Source organism: Chrysemys picta, chromosome 14 (genome assembly GCF_011386835.1).
Source record: "Chrysemys picta bellii isolate R12L10 chromosome 14, ASM1138683v2, whole genome shotgun sequence".
Taxonomy (NCBI): Eukaryota; Metazoa; Chordata; order Testudines; family Emydidae; genus Chrysemys; species Chrysemys picta.
In genome coordinates this window covers 55,218-69,594 of record NC_088804.1, presented here as the reverse complement: position 1 = coordinate 69,594, position 14,377 = coordinate 55,218, and the positions used below count along the sequence as shown (strand labels likewise).

The 14,377-nt window shown below is 49.4% G+C and overlaps 1 long non-coding RNA gene across 2 annotated transcripts; it reads right to left on the bottom strand.

Annotated features, from left to right (window-relative positions):
• Positions 1 to 4,459: 4,459 nt before the first annotated feature.
• Positions 4,460 to 14,275, bottom strand: LOC135975715 (uncharacterized). 2 transcript variants are annotated; one of them, XR_010592715.1, is made up of 4 exons: positions 14,175 to 14,275; positions 11,440 to 13,264; positions 7,797 to 11,264; positions 4,460 to 5,979 (listed from the first exon to the last, which is right to left on the bottom strand). It is a non-coding gene; the product is annotated as an uncharacterized LOC135975715 (long non-coding RNA). The 2 variants fall into 2 exon arrangements; XR_010592714.1 differs by having other exon boundaries at positions 7,797 to 13,264.
• Between the last annotated feature and the right edge of the window lie 102 nt (positions 14,276 to 14,377).

Sequence of the window (14,377 nt, the reverse complement as noted above, 5' to 3'; positions counted from 1 at the left end):
GTTACTTGGTGTGCTCTCTTCATCTCCACCCCTAAAAATCCTGCTGCCTTAGACTGATCACCTAAGGTCTCTGGCAGCTTGGTAGCATAAATCTGTCCCACCCTGACAGATGTTTGTCCAGCCTGTTCTTAAAAACCTCCAATGATGGGGATTCCACATCCTCTCTAGGTAACCTATGTGACTAAGTGGGATATTTTCCTAATGTTGCGTATGTATACTGTGTGCCTCAGTTTCCCCCATGTGCTGCATGTCTAACCAAGGTGGGAGGAGGGGTGTCTCTTGTTGCAGAGGACCAGGTGTGACTCAGTCTAGCAGCCTGGACCCCAGACCATAGCCTGGACACTTTGTAACTTAGCAACTGATGATCTGAAGGCCCATCCCAACTTGGAGCCAGCCAGTTATGGGCAGCAGAGAGCTGAAGAGAGAGAGTCACCTGGAGATCTGTTTGCCTGGGAAAGAAGACAGAGGATGGCGGCGGGGCCTTGGAGGGGATATAGGAGGGACCACAGGAAGGAGGAGTCACTTCTGGGCTGGGAACAAGGAGCCGCCTGAGCCCACCTGGGTGGGGACAAGCCCAGCAGGATGGTGCTGAGAATTTCTTGCTCAAGGCCCCTGAGAACTTCCTGTGTTAGGTTCAGACGTACAAGAAGCCCTTCTGTTTTGCACCAGCTGGGAGTCTATGCAGTCCAGAGACGGGGGGGCTGCATTGCTTCTTTTGGGTGTGAAGCCTTCTCCAGGGGTCCAGTCCAAGTAGACTCACTGCGGCGCGGTCACAGCGAGGAAGGCATGCTGAAGGCTCAGAGGTGTGGTACTGGGAGGTGGAGGAGCCTACGGCTTAAACCCCAAGCAGCAAGTATGGTCAATACATTAAAGAGCGGTTCCTCCCATGGGTTGTGGAAGCTGAGAGCGCATTTGCCTGGGGGTCTGCGGCAACCTGTTCCACAGATTAGCTATCCTCATAGAAAGTTTTTCTTAATGTCTAACCCAGGGGTGGGCAACCTTTTTGTCCCGAGGGCCACATCGAGGTTGCAAAATTGTATGGAGGGCTGGGTAGGGAAGGCTGCCCCCCTCCCACTTCCCACCCTCTGACTACCCCCCTCAGAATCCCCAACCCCCTCCCCCCCCCCGGCTCGTTGTCCCCTGACCTCCAGAGACCCTCCCTGCCCCTAACCACCCCCCTGGAACCCCACCCCCTACCCAACCCTCCCTGGCCGCCCCGCCCCTTATCCACACCCCTGCCCCCGGACAGACCCCCGAGACTCCACGCTTATCCAACCCCCCCCGTTCCCCGTCCCCTGACCGCCCCCCCCAGAACCTCCACCCCATCCAACCGCCCCCTGCTCTCTGTCCCGTGACTGCCCCCCGGGACCTCCTGCCCCTTATCCAACGCCCTGGCCCCCTTACCATGCCGCTCAGAGCAGCAGGAGCTTGCAGCCCCGCTGGAGCTAGACACACTGCCCCGCAGAAGCTCACAGCCCTGCACCCTTACCATGCCGCTCCGGGCAGCAGCCTGGATGGAACTAGGCGCGCTGCCCTGCTGGACTGTGCAGCCCCCCCCTCACCCCCCCGAGCGCTGCCCGGGCGGCGGCATGGCTGTGGGGGAGAGAAGGGGAGGGGCCAGGGGCAACCTCCCTGGCTGGGAGCTGAGAGGCCAGGCAGGACGATCCCCCAGGCCGTAGTTTTCCCACCCCTGGTCTCACCTAAATCTCCATCACTGCAAAGCATGCTGATTTCCCCCCTCTTCTATTTTCAGTGCAGCTGGAGAGGAGTTGATCTCAGTCCTCTCCCTAACAGCCCTTAACTTATAGGAAAACTTATCAGGTCCCCTCACAGTCTTCATTTCTCAAGAATAAAGATGTCCATTTTTTTAACCTCCTGTCTTGCATACGACACCTTTGTTAATACACTGCAGAATGATATTTGCCTTTTTCACAATAGCCTCACATTGTTTACACATACTCAGTTTGTGGTCCACTGGAACCCCAGCTCCTGTTCTGTAATATTGGTACCTAGGCTGTTTAATGTATTTCATTTTGTCCTCCTGGCTGAAATATTTGCACTAATCAAGATAAATTCAACAAAGATGGTTTCAGACCAATTCTCCAATTCGTCAAGATTGTTTTGAATTCTAATCCTGTCCTCACAACTGCTAGCCGCCCTTCCCAGCTTGTTCGGGCCTGCAGCATTTCTAAGTACACTCTCCACTAGAGCATCTAAATCATGAATGAAAACGGTGAAAACTGTCAGAGCCAGGACCGACTCTTGTAGGACCCCACTAGCAATGTTTTCCCAGCATGAGAGTGAATCATTGATAACTACTGAGAGTCTTTACAGTCATTTCATCTAGACCTGAGCCATAAACAATGTAGACCAACCTAGGTGAGATATAGATGCAGCTGTGGGTTCCCATTCCTTCTGCTGCTGTCTCTGACCCGGGTATCCAGTACAGGAGGGGAGTTTGTACCTTTACTCTGGCTAAGCAGAATAACCCCTTCCCTCCTGTAGCATCCCCTGGGTGTGTGTGTGGTCCCTGTGGGGCTGCCCCAATTCCCCTTCCTCACCCCACTCAGTGGAACAGATTCGGTTCCACTTGCCCCAACTGAAAAGGAGAGTGGTCCCGGAGTCGGTGCTTTGGAGGTGCAAGATGAGTCAATGCTTGTGTAGGATCTGCACAAAAACAATGCTAGGCACTCCCCCTGCTGGCTATAGCTGCAGAGAAACAAGCCTGTCCTCCCAGAGCCAGGTTGGGACTAGAGGCTGTTCTACAAACACGGCACCCCTCACCCCAACTTTACCCCACCTGTTCCCCACTCCTTCAGTGACTTTACCCAGTGCAGGGGGATCATTTGCTGGGTTTTGCCAGCGTAACCCACAAAGTTTTAGGAAAGAATTGTTATTGATTAGAACAGGGGGCCGGGAGCCAGGATTCCTGGATTCTGTTCCCATTTCTGCTGCTTCCACAGAAAATCAGTCGTTTTCCTCTCTTTGTGCCTTTATCCCCATCAATAAAATGGAGCCAACAATGCTCTAGAAGTGCTAGGGATTATTGTATTGCAGTTGCCAAGGTTAGGGCAGGCTGCAAAAGGGAGAGCAAAACTGGTGGTTAACACGGAGGTTAAACTCACCAACCAGTCATAAACTCTGCTTCTCATCCCCCATGCTGGTTATCGAGAAGCTGAAAAAAGAAATCACATTGTGTTTCAGTTTTCTGGCTCCCAATCAGCACCTAGGTCCGGTACAGTGAAAGTTATTTAAAAACTCTGCTCGTTATACAAAATATTTTGGTAACCCCAAAGGGTCATCCACAGTGCCAGGTCAATATTAAGTTGGATCTTACCCAAAATACCACGCTGCCAGGCAATTCTTTAGTGTGTAAAATGATAGGTTTATTGTAAGGAAAAAAGAAAGACAAGAGTGTTAAATGATAAAGCACTCAGATACATACAGCGACTTCAAGGTCCATATATCAAGTTCTTAGCAGTACTGGGGAATTCACTGGCTTGAAAGTCCCTCTGGATCACATCCACAGCTTGGATGGGTCATTCAATCCTTTGTTCAGAGCTTCGGCTTGTAGAAAAGTCACTCCAGAGATAAGGAGCAGGAATGACAAAATGGAGATGATGCAGCTGCCCTTTATATTCCTTTTCCAGGTGGCTTGTACTTCCTGTGTCCCAACTACAAACTAACAACACATGGGCATGGAAAAGCCTTAGGGCTTGTCTACACTGCCAAGTGAACGACAAAAGTTTTGGTGTTCACCGGTGCTTAAAAAAAACCTTTGTAAAAGACAAACATTTTGCCAGTCAGCAGTATGAATGCCACGTTGTCAGCAGGAGCCCGGTCCTGTCAACAACATGAACCCCACTCGTAGGGGGTGGAAATTTTTTGACGGCAAAAGTGCCAACAAAAAAAGTTCACACTGCCAAAGTTTTAGCGGCGGGGTTGTGTTGCTAAAAGCTGGGGAGTGTAGACAAAGCCTTAGGGTTCCCTGTCTATAGACATGGCCCTACAAGTCCTGCTGAGTCATAAGGCGTAGTCCCTGGCCTTTCAATGGGTTCATTGTACAGCTGATGACCCTTGATGGGCCACTGAACAGGCCAGGCAGTGCTGATGCCAGTCTGTGTGTCGGTGTCACTCAGAAACACAGCACAAGTCTGGAAACACAGATATGCCCTACGTATCTATAGCTCGCACTACAAAGGTGATACAAACATATAAATAAGATTATCATACTTGGCAAATCATAACATTTTCACAAATACCTCACATGGCATATCTAGCACAATTCATCGCAATTGTATCATACTGGTATCAACAATATGATAAAGTGCCTCCCACATTCCACAGCATCACAGTGCCCCCCCCCATCCACCTGGTTAGCTCTAAAGGAGGTGATCTCCTTATAGGTTTTGATGGACAGGCCTGGGTTCTTCTGGATCCTGCCCTCAGCTCAGTGGGGTTTAACTTCCGTATTTTCTTCCCGTATGAATTTATTTGGCGGTGCCTCCATCCCCTGTGCCCCTTCCTGGCAGGATCATCAGGGCAGCTTAGGAGGGAAATTCTAACACCAGTGTAACCCCCACTTACCTGCCAGATATTTGGAGGCTCCCAAGAAATAACACACACACACACAATTCAACACAGTAATTATATTAACCAAGAGGTAAATATAATGTAACTGGTTAAAACACTATTCTCAGGGTCATTGGTGCCCATGCTGATAATACACCTGAATTTCCCCAGGCACGTGACCTGATATAGCAAATGTAAAATTAGTGTCTTGTTGGTACATGTACTTTGTAGGGGCCCTTCGTGACCTGTGACCACGAGATCTTCTGTGCAGCTGTTAGGAATGTGGCTGACTGGGCTCAGTGCTGCCCGAGTGACTCACACGGGGATAGGGTGATAAATCCAACTGCAGATTTATAGGCAGCAGCAACAGTCTCTGCTCGGACCCCAGGGAAGCACCAACAGCCTTTAAGGCTCCCAGCAGCTTCCCAGCAGCAGCTGGTGACCAGCCGGGAAGTGTGAAAAATCGGATTGGATCAGGGCGGGGGGGAGGTAACAGGTGCCGATATTAGACAAAGCCCCAACTATCGGGACTGTCCCTATAACATTAGGACATCTGGTGCCCCTGGCAGCAGCGCCTGGTAGGGACAGAGCCCCCCCGTCCCCCAGCAGTCTGGCCCTTTCCCCAACACAGAGCCCACTGCACCCAGGGGAGAACACAGGGTAGTGCAATCTCCATTGACACCCCCTCCACACACAAGTAGCAGGGCTTTGCCCCCGCTGTTCCACCCCCACGAAAAGCAAAGTGTGAGCTGATGGTCCCTCTAGGACCAGCCCCGAGCACCCAACTTTCATGAGTGTCGGAACCCAGCAGCACACACACAGAGGTGCATTGAGCACTTGGGCTATGCGGAGCCTCCGCTCCATTGCTCCTACCTTTGCACCATGTTATTGGTTAACTTGTTTAATCAATTGGAGTTACTTAATTTTTTTAAATGTCCAATTCTACTTAAAAACAAAACAAAAAAAACAAAACAAACAAACAAAAAAAAACCATCAGTCCAGAATATTCCCACCAATACGTAACATTCCCAGGAGCAATTCCTAATAAAATCAAAACTGCAACATAGTTCAGTCATTTCTTTGCTTAAAGCACCTTCATTTTCCGCTCTTCCACCTTGCTAGGATCACCGCACCTTCATGCCCCCATTTCCTTTACTGTGGCATCTTGTCTGTCAGTTTCACACATTCCAGAAAAATCTCTCCCCGTCCGCCACTCACCCATCAGCGCGGATCTCCCCAAAGCACCTGGCACACAGCTGTCAATCTGCAGCTACTCAGCGTATAGTCCAATGGCTGCTCTCTCTCCGCTGACAAGAAACCTGACCAAGTGCCTTTGCTACAAACCAAGTCTGGGATTTATTGGTTTGATTGGAGCCTGCTGGGGTGTCCGGCCAGAGTCAATACAGCCTGCAGAAAGAACACAGACATGCAGCCGAACATTTGACCACACCTCCCACTGCATCACGGACAAGCTACCCTGATTTGAACTCTGGGCGAGGGAGAGTCCGATTACCAATGGAGTTGCACGGGATGAGCAGTACCCAGGGCATTCTACTCTGTGCCCTTGTGGCTGGGGGCTAGGGAGGGGGAAAGAAAACAAACAGGTGCTCTGACGACACTCAGTTCAGCGCACTTATGACACGTCTGTTTTCCACTTGTTTTACATAATCCCATAGCAGATATTCCATCATCTTGCCTGGGATGGATGTCAGGCTGACAGCGTATAATTACCCACATCACCCCCCTATGTTCCCTCCTGCCCCTTGCCCAGCATGGGGCAGGAGCGGTGACTGCGGGCGGGGGGGGGGGGAGGGCTGTGCTGGTGGAGGGTCCTGCCGGAAAAGGGAAGGGTCGGAGGGTGGAAGGGCAGGCTCAGTCAGTCTGCCCTGGCAGTCGAGGTGGGCGGCACTAGGACCCCACGGGAGCAGTTGCTGCAGGGAGGCAGCATGGAGCTGGCGGAAGAGGCAGCCAGGGATGCTCTGCTCCAGGGAGGCAGCTAGAGAGGCCGGCGTGAGGGGGTGGCAGGTGGGGCCGGGGTGGGGGTAGGGGGGAGGGGGAGAACACCCGGCCCCAAATATTGGTGGAGCTGGGCCCCTGGGCTCTGAATATTGCTGGTGCCTGGGCACCACATGGAGATATAACTCACCGCCTATGCCTAGAAGTCTATATCCCTCCCTGCTCAGGTGAAGTCCATCCCGAGAGAACAGTCCTCTGTCCATGAATGCCTCCCAGTGGCCATACATCCCAAAGCCCTCCTCATAGCACCACTGCCTGAGTCATCTGTTGAGCATCATAATCCTGTCACACCTTTGCTGCCTTTCTCTAGGCACAGGCAAAATCCCACTGAAGATCACCTGAGCCTCCATTTCCTTAAGCGTCTTCCCCAACCTGGCTTAGTCGCCCTATGGAAACCACTTCAAGCCAGGGGGTGCGGCGGGCCTAGCACCCCTCGTTCTGGCACCCCTAGCACCCCTATTGAACCCAGCACACTACCAAACACCTGCAAAACCAGACAGCAGCCAGGGTTGTGACCTTTTCCTCAGCTCAATTCATAAAAAAAGAAAATGAGCTATTTAAAAAAAATGAAGATGAGAGATGTCAAGGCTGAATCCCCACTCTGTCACTCCCAGTGCAGGAAGTGGAGGCCCGCAAGGATTTTAAAAATTAATATTGGCCACTCCAGGCTTGTATTAAACTCCCAAGGTTACAGCTTCTCTCTGACCTTGGGTTGGTAAACGTTGCCACCACCCAAATGCAAAAAAACAACAACACCCCTTTGAACCCAGGAAGGAGCACTTGGGAATTCCTCTCTGTGGGATACCCTCAAGCCCTTTCGCCCTCCCACCCCCCAGGGAAGAGCTGAGAAAGAAAACAAAGACAATTAGCTGTGACTATCAGCTAATCAAACAACATGCACAAACCTCTTAGGGACACAAAAAATCCAATCCTGTTCTTAAAAAAGGTAAGTTTTATTAAAAACAAAAAGAAAGAAAATACATCGGGAACTTAGGCTTTTGCTAGATTTTAGAAGAGCAATTCCAAAAAGTAAGCACCCAAAATAGCTTCCTTGTGGGTTCAGCTTAAGGGTTACAAGCAAACAAAAGCATCTGGGGTTAGCACAGAGGAGCTCCACAAGACAAAATAAAGAATAAACCTGATCGTATTTATCTAAATGTTCCCTCTCCAAATGATTCCTTCTAGGTATGGAAGATAATTTTTCATACCTGGTTCAAAACATACACAGCATTCCCCCTTATAGCATTGCTGCTCCGTGCCCCTGCTTCTCCAGAGAACAACAGACAAAAGGGAAAGTTTCTTTCCCATTTTAAAAAGTTCTGCCTTCCCATTGGCTCTTTTGGTCATGAGCCCACTTCCTTTTCTTTTACCTGTGGGCTTGTTAACCCTTTACAGGCAAAGCAAGCAGAGAACAGCTACCAAGAGGGATTTTACAGCTAGCTGGCTGGCTGTCTATCAAAGGGAGCTACACCCCCCTTCATTTATCACAAGAGACTAGCTGCTTTTTTCCTCCATGTCATTTCTGAGATCTGACCGTCTCTTTCCACCACGTCACTAACACCATCATCCAGGCCCATCATCATCTTCTGCCTTGACTCCTGCAACTTCCACCTTTCTGGCTTTCCAGCCTGACAGCCCTTCACCCAGTCTGTAGGGCCGTACTACGTGAGGGCTCCGGCTGTGGGTGCGGGTTCCTGGGTGGGGCCGTGGGTGAAGAGTTTGAGGTGCAGGAGGGGGTTCAGGGCTGGGGCAGGGGGTTGGGGTGGAGATGAGGGCTCCGGCTGGGGATGCAGGCTCTGGGCTGGGGCTGAGGAGTTCGGAGTGCGGGAGGGGTGCAGGCTCTGGGAGGGAGTTTGCATGCAGGAGGAGGCTCAGGGCTGGGGCGGAGGGTTGACGTGCAGGCTCTGGGGTGGGGCCGGGGATGAGGGGTTTGGGCTGGGATTGAGGGGTTTGGGGTGGGGGGGCTCCGGGCTGGGGCCGAGGGGTTTGGGGTGCGGGAAGGGGCTCAGGGTGGGACGAGGCATGGGAGGAGGTGCAGGGTCCAGGCAGCGCTTACTTAAGGTGGCTCCCGGGAAGCGGCTGGCAGGTCCCTGTGGCTCCTAGGTGAGAGGCCAGGGAGACTCTGCTACAGTAATTGTCTGTGATTCACTGAAAAGACAAATACCTGCTTTGGGGGAACTTACAAGGATGCCACATTCTTCTTCTGCTTAGCATTAAGGCACTGACAACTGTGCGCTCTAACAATGGGGACTTCATGATTAAAAAGATGTTAGAAGCAATGTAATCAGTTAAGGCAAAATTCTACCTTATTGGAATTGCTCATGTGTCTCCCTCTTGCAGATAATAGGGGCCACATGCAAGCATCCGATTTCAGAATTTGGCCCTTAGGCATGAGGTACGTACTCGGATACTGCAAGATAAGACAGCACTGGTGCTACAAGGAGTTATGGAGTACCCACCATTGCTTCCAGCAGGCCTGGAAGAACCAAAATGTAGCAGCCTGCCAAATTAAATAAGCAATTGAAAATAACTCCAGCCATGCTTTGGCTGGCCCACGGTCCGAGGGCCAAACCAGCCTCCTGGCACTCACCTCACCCCATGCGGAAGGTCAGTTACAAGAAGTCACTCGGTTCTCTGACTCAGTCTCCTGCTTTAATGAGCCCATATTCCTCTGGGAAATCATCCTAGGGTTTAAAGGTTAGATTGTGAGCTCCTTGGAGCAGAGAATGTTTGGAAAGTGCCTGGCCCTCAATAAATAAGGAGAGGTTTGACCTCAGAGCAAACGGAGGTGTTGCTGGGTAATGTTGAATTCATGAACGAGTAAGAGGGTGTAAATTGAAATAATCTCACGTTGCGTGTGAGCACCAAGTTTCTGGCCAGAGATATAACCACTGCTGACTGCATCCTTGAGAGAGAGGGTTAAAATAGGTCAAATAAGTTATTCCATGTCTTGTTCCATTATCCATCAAACAGACTTTGATCAGCTCGGAAGCAGGTTCTCTGAGAAGTGGTATTGAGAGGGGAGCTCTCTTGCAGTCCCACTTGGCTGACTAAGGTCTCTTTTCTAACGATGAGTCAGGCTGCTAATCAGCCATGCCATGGCAGCAGCAGCAGAGTTAGGTCTCCTCTAGAAAGGCAGCCAAAAGGGGAGGAAGGCCTGGGTCCCTGCCCACAGAATGGGACTGACCTGCAATGGGGAAGCAGGCTGCATCTCATAAAGAGGGTTGGTGCACTCACTGCGTGGAAGAATCCTAAGGACACATGGTCTGGGTTTTAACCAGGCCACAACTTTATTAGTCAAATTACATCCAAAGTCCCTGTTGGGATAGCCCAGCACAGTCACCTGCGCCCCACTGATCCGTTGCCAGTTCTGGAGGTGCTCCCACCACAGGGGGAGCCAATCATCACACTCGGAGGTTCTCTGGGCACCACCCATCTGTTAACATCCCTCCCCCTTTCAGGGGCTGAGGCAAGAGTGATAAACAATTAAATCCACTGCTTGCATACAATACTACGGTCTTCTAAGAGTGCACCGAGTGAGGCCTTTTCTGAAAGCTAATGGTACTCTGGTGATGAATATCTCAACAACATACATAGCAACCTTATGTGTAAAGTTAGAATCATAGAATATCAGAGTTGGAAGGGACCTCAGGAGGTCATCTAGTCCAACCCCCTGCTCAAAGCAGGACCAATCCCGCACTAAATCCCCAAATGGCCCCCTCAAGGATTGAGCTCACAACCCTGGGTTTAGCAGGCCAATGCTCAAACCACTGAGCTATCCCCTTGTGAAATGTCTGTATTAACACCATGTAAGGAATTATGGAGACTCGTTAATATTAGGCTGTCCGGTCTGCATGGACTGTAGGGAATGTCACAGCTCTGCTATGTAAATTAATGCATGGTGGAATCAGAAACAACAGAAGCCCCAGAATGATAGCGTGTCATAGGCTTCATGCTGCTTGTTAGCCAAGGGCGAATTTCCTTTAGGCCATCTGGTGGGAGTTTTTGGAGCAGGGGTATCTAAGCTCTATCTCTGCTCTCTCCATGGTGTGTTAAGAAGCCATGCAGTGCAGCCAAATGATAATTGTGATGTATTTGGAGGTCAAATTATTTTACAGTGTATGCAGAGATCCCTTTATCAACCACTGACATGCAGCCACCTTGGGAGATAATATAACAGCTGTTTAATTACTCAAAAAGTAAAACATGACACCGCATCCAAGAGAAACTGGGAAGATTTTAGCAAGAGAATGCAGAAGAGAGTCTTCAATTCTTTCTTTCTAGCTCTTCACTGTGCTATCCTTGGGTGAGTTATTGAAACTCTTTTTGCTTGGCTTTATTCTCAGAGTCTGGGTGGCTTCTTGCTTCTGGTGGGGCTGGAAATGCGGCAGGACATCCTGTCCTAAGGTATTGGGGCCCATTTGCGGGCTCGAAGCCGGAGGTGCAGCAGGGCCTGACAAATATTGGGGAAAGGAAAGATTCCCAAGCATTTTAGACCCTTTGAAAAGGTTTCCATATGGAGAAGGCCAATAGCACTGACTAGAAACTGAGACTAAAAGCTATAGACTAGGGCTGTTGATTAATCGCAGGTAACTCACGTGATTAACTTAAAAATATTAATCACAATGAATCGCATTTTTAATTGCACTGTTAAACAATAGAAGCGACAAAGGGTCCTGTGGCACCTTATAGACTAACAGAGGTATTGGAGCATAAACTTTCGTGGGTGAATACCCACTTCTTCGGATGCAAGCAGTGGGGAAAAAAAACAAAAAACAAAAAAACCCAATACCTCTGTTAGTCTATAAGGTGCCACAGGACCCTTTGTCGCTTCTACAGATCCAGACTAACACGGCTACCCCTCTGATACTGTTAAACAATAGAATACCAATTGAAATGTATTAAATATTTTGGATGTTTTTCTACATTTTCATATATATTGTATTCTGTGTTGTAACTGAAATCAGAAAGTATGTTATTTTTTATTATAAATATTTGCACCGTAAAAATGATAAACAAAAAAAATAGTATTTTTCAGTTCACATCATACAAGTACTGTAGAGCAATCATAGAAGATTAGGGTTGGAAGAGGCCTCAGGAGTCATCTAGTCCAATCCCCTGCTCAAAGCAAGACCAACACCAACTAAATCATTCCAGCCAGGGCTTTGTCAAGCTGGGCCTTAAAAACCTCTAAGGAAGGAGATTCCACCACCTCCTTAGGTAACGCATTCCAGTGCTTCACCACCCTCCTAGTGAAATAGTGTTTCCTAATATCCAACCTAGACCTCCCCCACTGCAACTTGAGACCATTGCTCCTTGTTCTGTCATCTGCCACCACTGAGAACAGCCGAGCTCCATCCTCTTTGGAACCCCCCTTCAGGTAATTGAAGGCTGCTATCAAATCCCCCCATCACTCTTCTCTTCTGCAGACTAAATAACCCCAGTTCCCTCAGCCTCTCCTCATAAGTCATGTCCAGATTTATACCCCTGGGGTAAATGTGTCCAGGAATATTGGACTCCCTGGAAACTAAATGCAAAATGGTACTGTACAATGTGGGCCAATGATAATGTCCAAAAGCGGTTACTGATGTCAAGGACAGTAAACTACTTAGCCTCTGGATCAAAGGACTTGATTAAATTTTGCATCTTGGCCACTGTAGGGGCACAAGTGGTTGTGGCCTGATTCAGGCATCTGTAATCAATTGTGAGATGCCAAGAACCATTTGGTTTCTTTACAGGCCAAATAGGGGAATTAGCAGTGGAAGTACATCTACGTAGTACTCCCTGTGTCAGTAAAGACTTGATAGTCTTTTCTATATATGGGTTTGCCAGTTCTGGGTAAAGATATTGTCTTTGGGTTGATATATCTCCTCCTTTTACAACAATAGTGACTGCCATACATCCACAATCATGCTTGTATTTCACAAAATCATCTGCATGCTTGCAAAGTAACACCTGTAACTCTGGTTGGTCTGCATGATTAGCCACTATTTTGGTTAAATCATACCCCTCAGGTTCAGTCTCCTCCACTGGAGATACCATGCCACACTCAGGTATGAGCACTGTTGAGTCATCCTTTGCCGGTTCTACAGTAAGACACAACAATTGGTTAACCAAATCAAGAATACATCCTTATTTGTATAGGAAATCAGTTCCCAATAGGCAATTTCCTGGGTCTGCTAATTTCATCAGTACAAAGGTCTGAACCTTTCTTAGGTGACCTATCTGAACTTCAATGAGTATAGGAAGTGTGGTAACAACCTGATTCTTGCAAAAGTTGCAAGTGTTTTTGTACACCCTGATGACAGAGAAGAGGATCTAAGATCCTTAACATGGATAATGCTAATTGCTGTCCCAGTATCTATAATAAAATTTCTGTGGCAGCCCCCTACCGCTGGAGACACTGAATCTCCCTCTTGCCTTCCTGCCTAAAGGGGCTATAACTACACTCGGGGCCGATTGGCGTTATGCTGAGTAATTTGTAGAATATGCAGACAAATAATCTACAGATTTTCCTTCTCTCTCTCTCTCGCCTTCCATCATCAACTCATTCCCGTGGGCTCGGAGTTTCCGGATATCCCATCGTTGAGCCTTAAGCCTCTGGTTAAACTTCATTACAACTGAGTCCTCATTTTTTACTTGGGTCTCTGCAGGCGTGAATTGTTCTGTGCGGCATCTGAAAAGAAAGGAACACGGTCCCAGGTCCCTACATGGAATCTAAACGCATAACCCTGTGGAGGGGCATGTCCACTCGAAGGTTCAGGGTTACTATGTGGGTTAGGGTTATTTTGCCGATGCTGGTTCCTATGGAATTTAGGAACAGCTTGGCCTAACCCTGGGAGTTGCTCAATCCTTACAGTGGGATTAGCTTGCGTAAGTGAGGGAGGCCCTGGATCTACTATCCAGGCTGTGAGGTGCTGGGGACCAGGAGCTGTGGGAAAAGTGGTGATTTTGGTTCTCAGTTTTGCTAAAAAGCAGCAAAAATGATGTTTTGACCTCTGGCAAACCCCCTTGTTCTGCTTTACTCTTTCACTTTCTTCTTCAGCCTTGCTACGTGCAGGAGAAAAGAACAAATTCTGCTGTCATTGAACAAGCATTCACAGAAAATGACACTAGGCCAGACTGATACCCAACTGATTCTCTTTTCCTAAATGATTTTGCTTCAGACCATAACCATAATTCATTAATTGTAAGGCACCTCCTGGACTAGGGCTCCATTTAACTGACTGTCAAGAAGCTGGATGACGGCACTTCTGTTACAGCTGAGAAGTTTCCCCTGGGTTCATCAGATAGTGGCAGGAAGTTTTCATCCTTTACTTTGCTTTTAAATTTGTTAGGGTTACCATACGTCCTCTTTTTCCCGGACATGTCCGGCTTTTCAGCAATCAAACCCCCGTCCGGGGGGAATTGCTGAAAAGCCACACATGTCCGGGAAAATGGCCGGCACTTCCTCTCCCCCTGTGGCTTTGCTCCACGCCTCTTCTCTCAGATTTACAGAGCCAAGCTGCCCGAGCAAGCGCTACTGGCTTCAGGCAGCACCCCCCCCGCCTCCGGACCCCGAGCCCCCAGCCAGGCACTTCTCCTACCCGGCTCCAGCTGAGCTGCTCCCACGGTGCAAGGTCCCGAGGCAGGGGGGGTGCTGCCTGAAGCCGGTAACGCTGGCTCCTGCAGCTCTGCTCTGTAAGTCTGAGGGGGCGGAGCCGAGCAGCTCGGCTGGAGCTGGGGAAGGGACGTGTCCAGCCAGCTCTGGGTCCTGAGGTAGGGGAGGGCTGCCAGAAGCCAGCAGCTC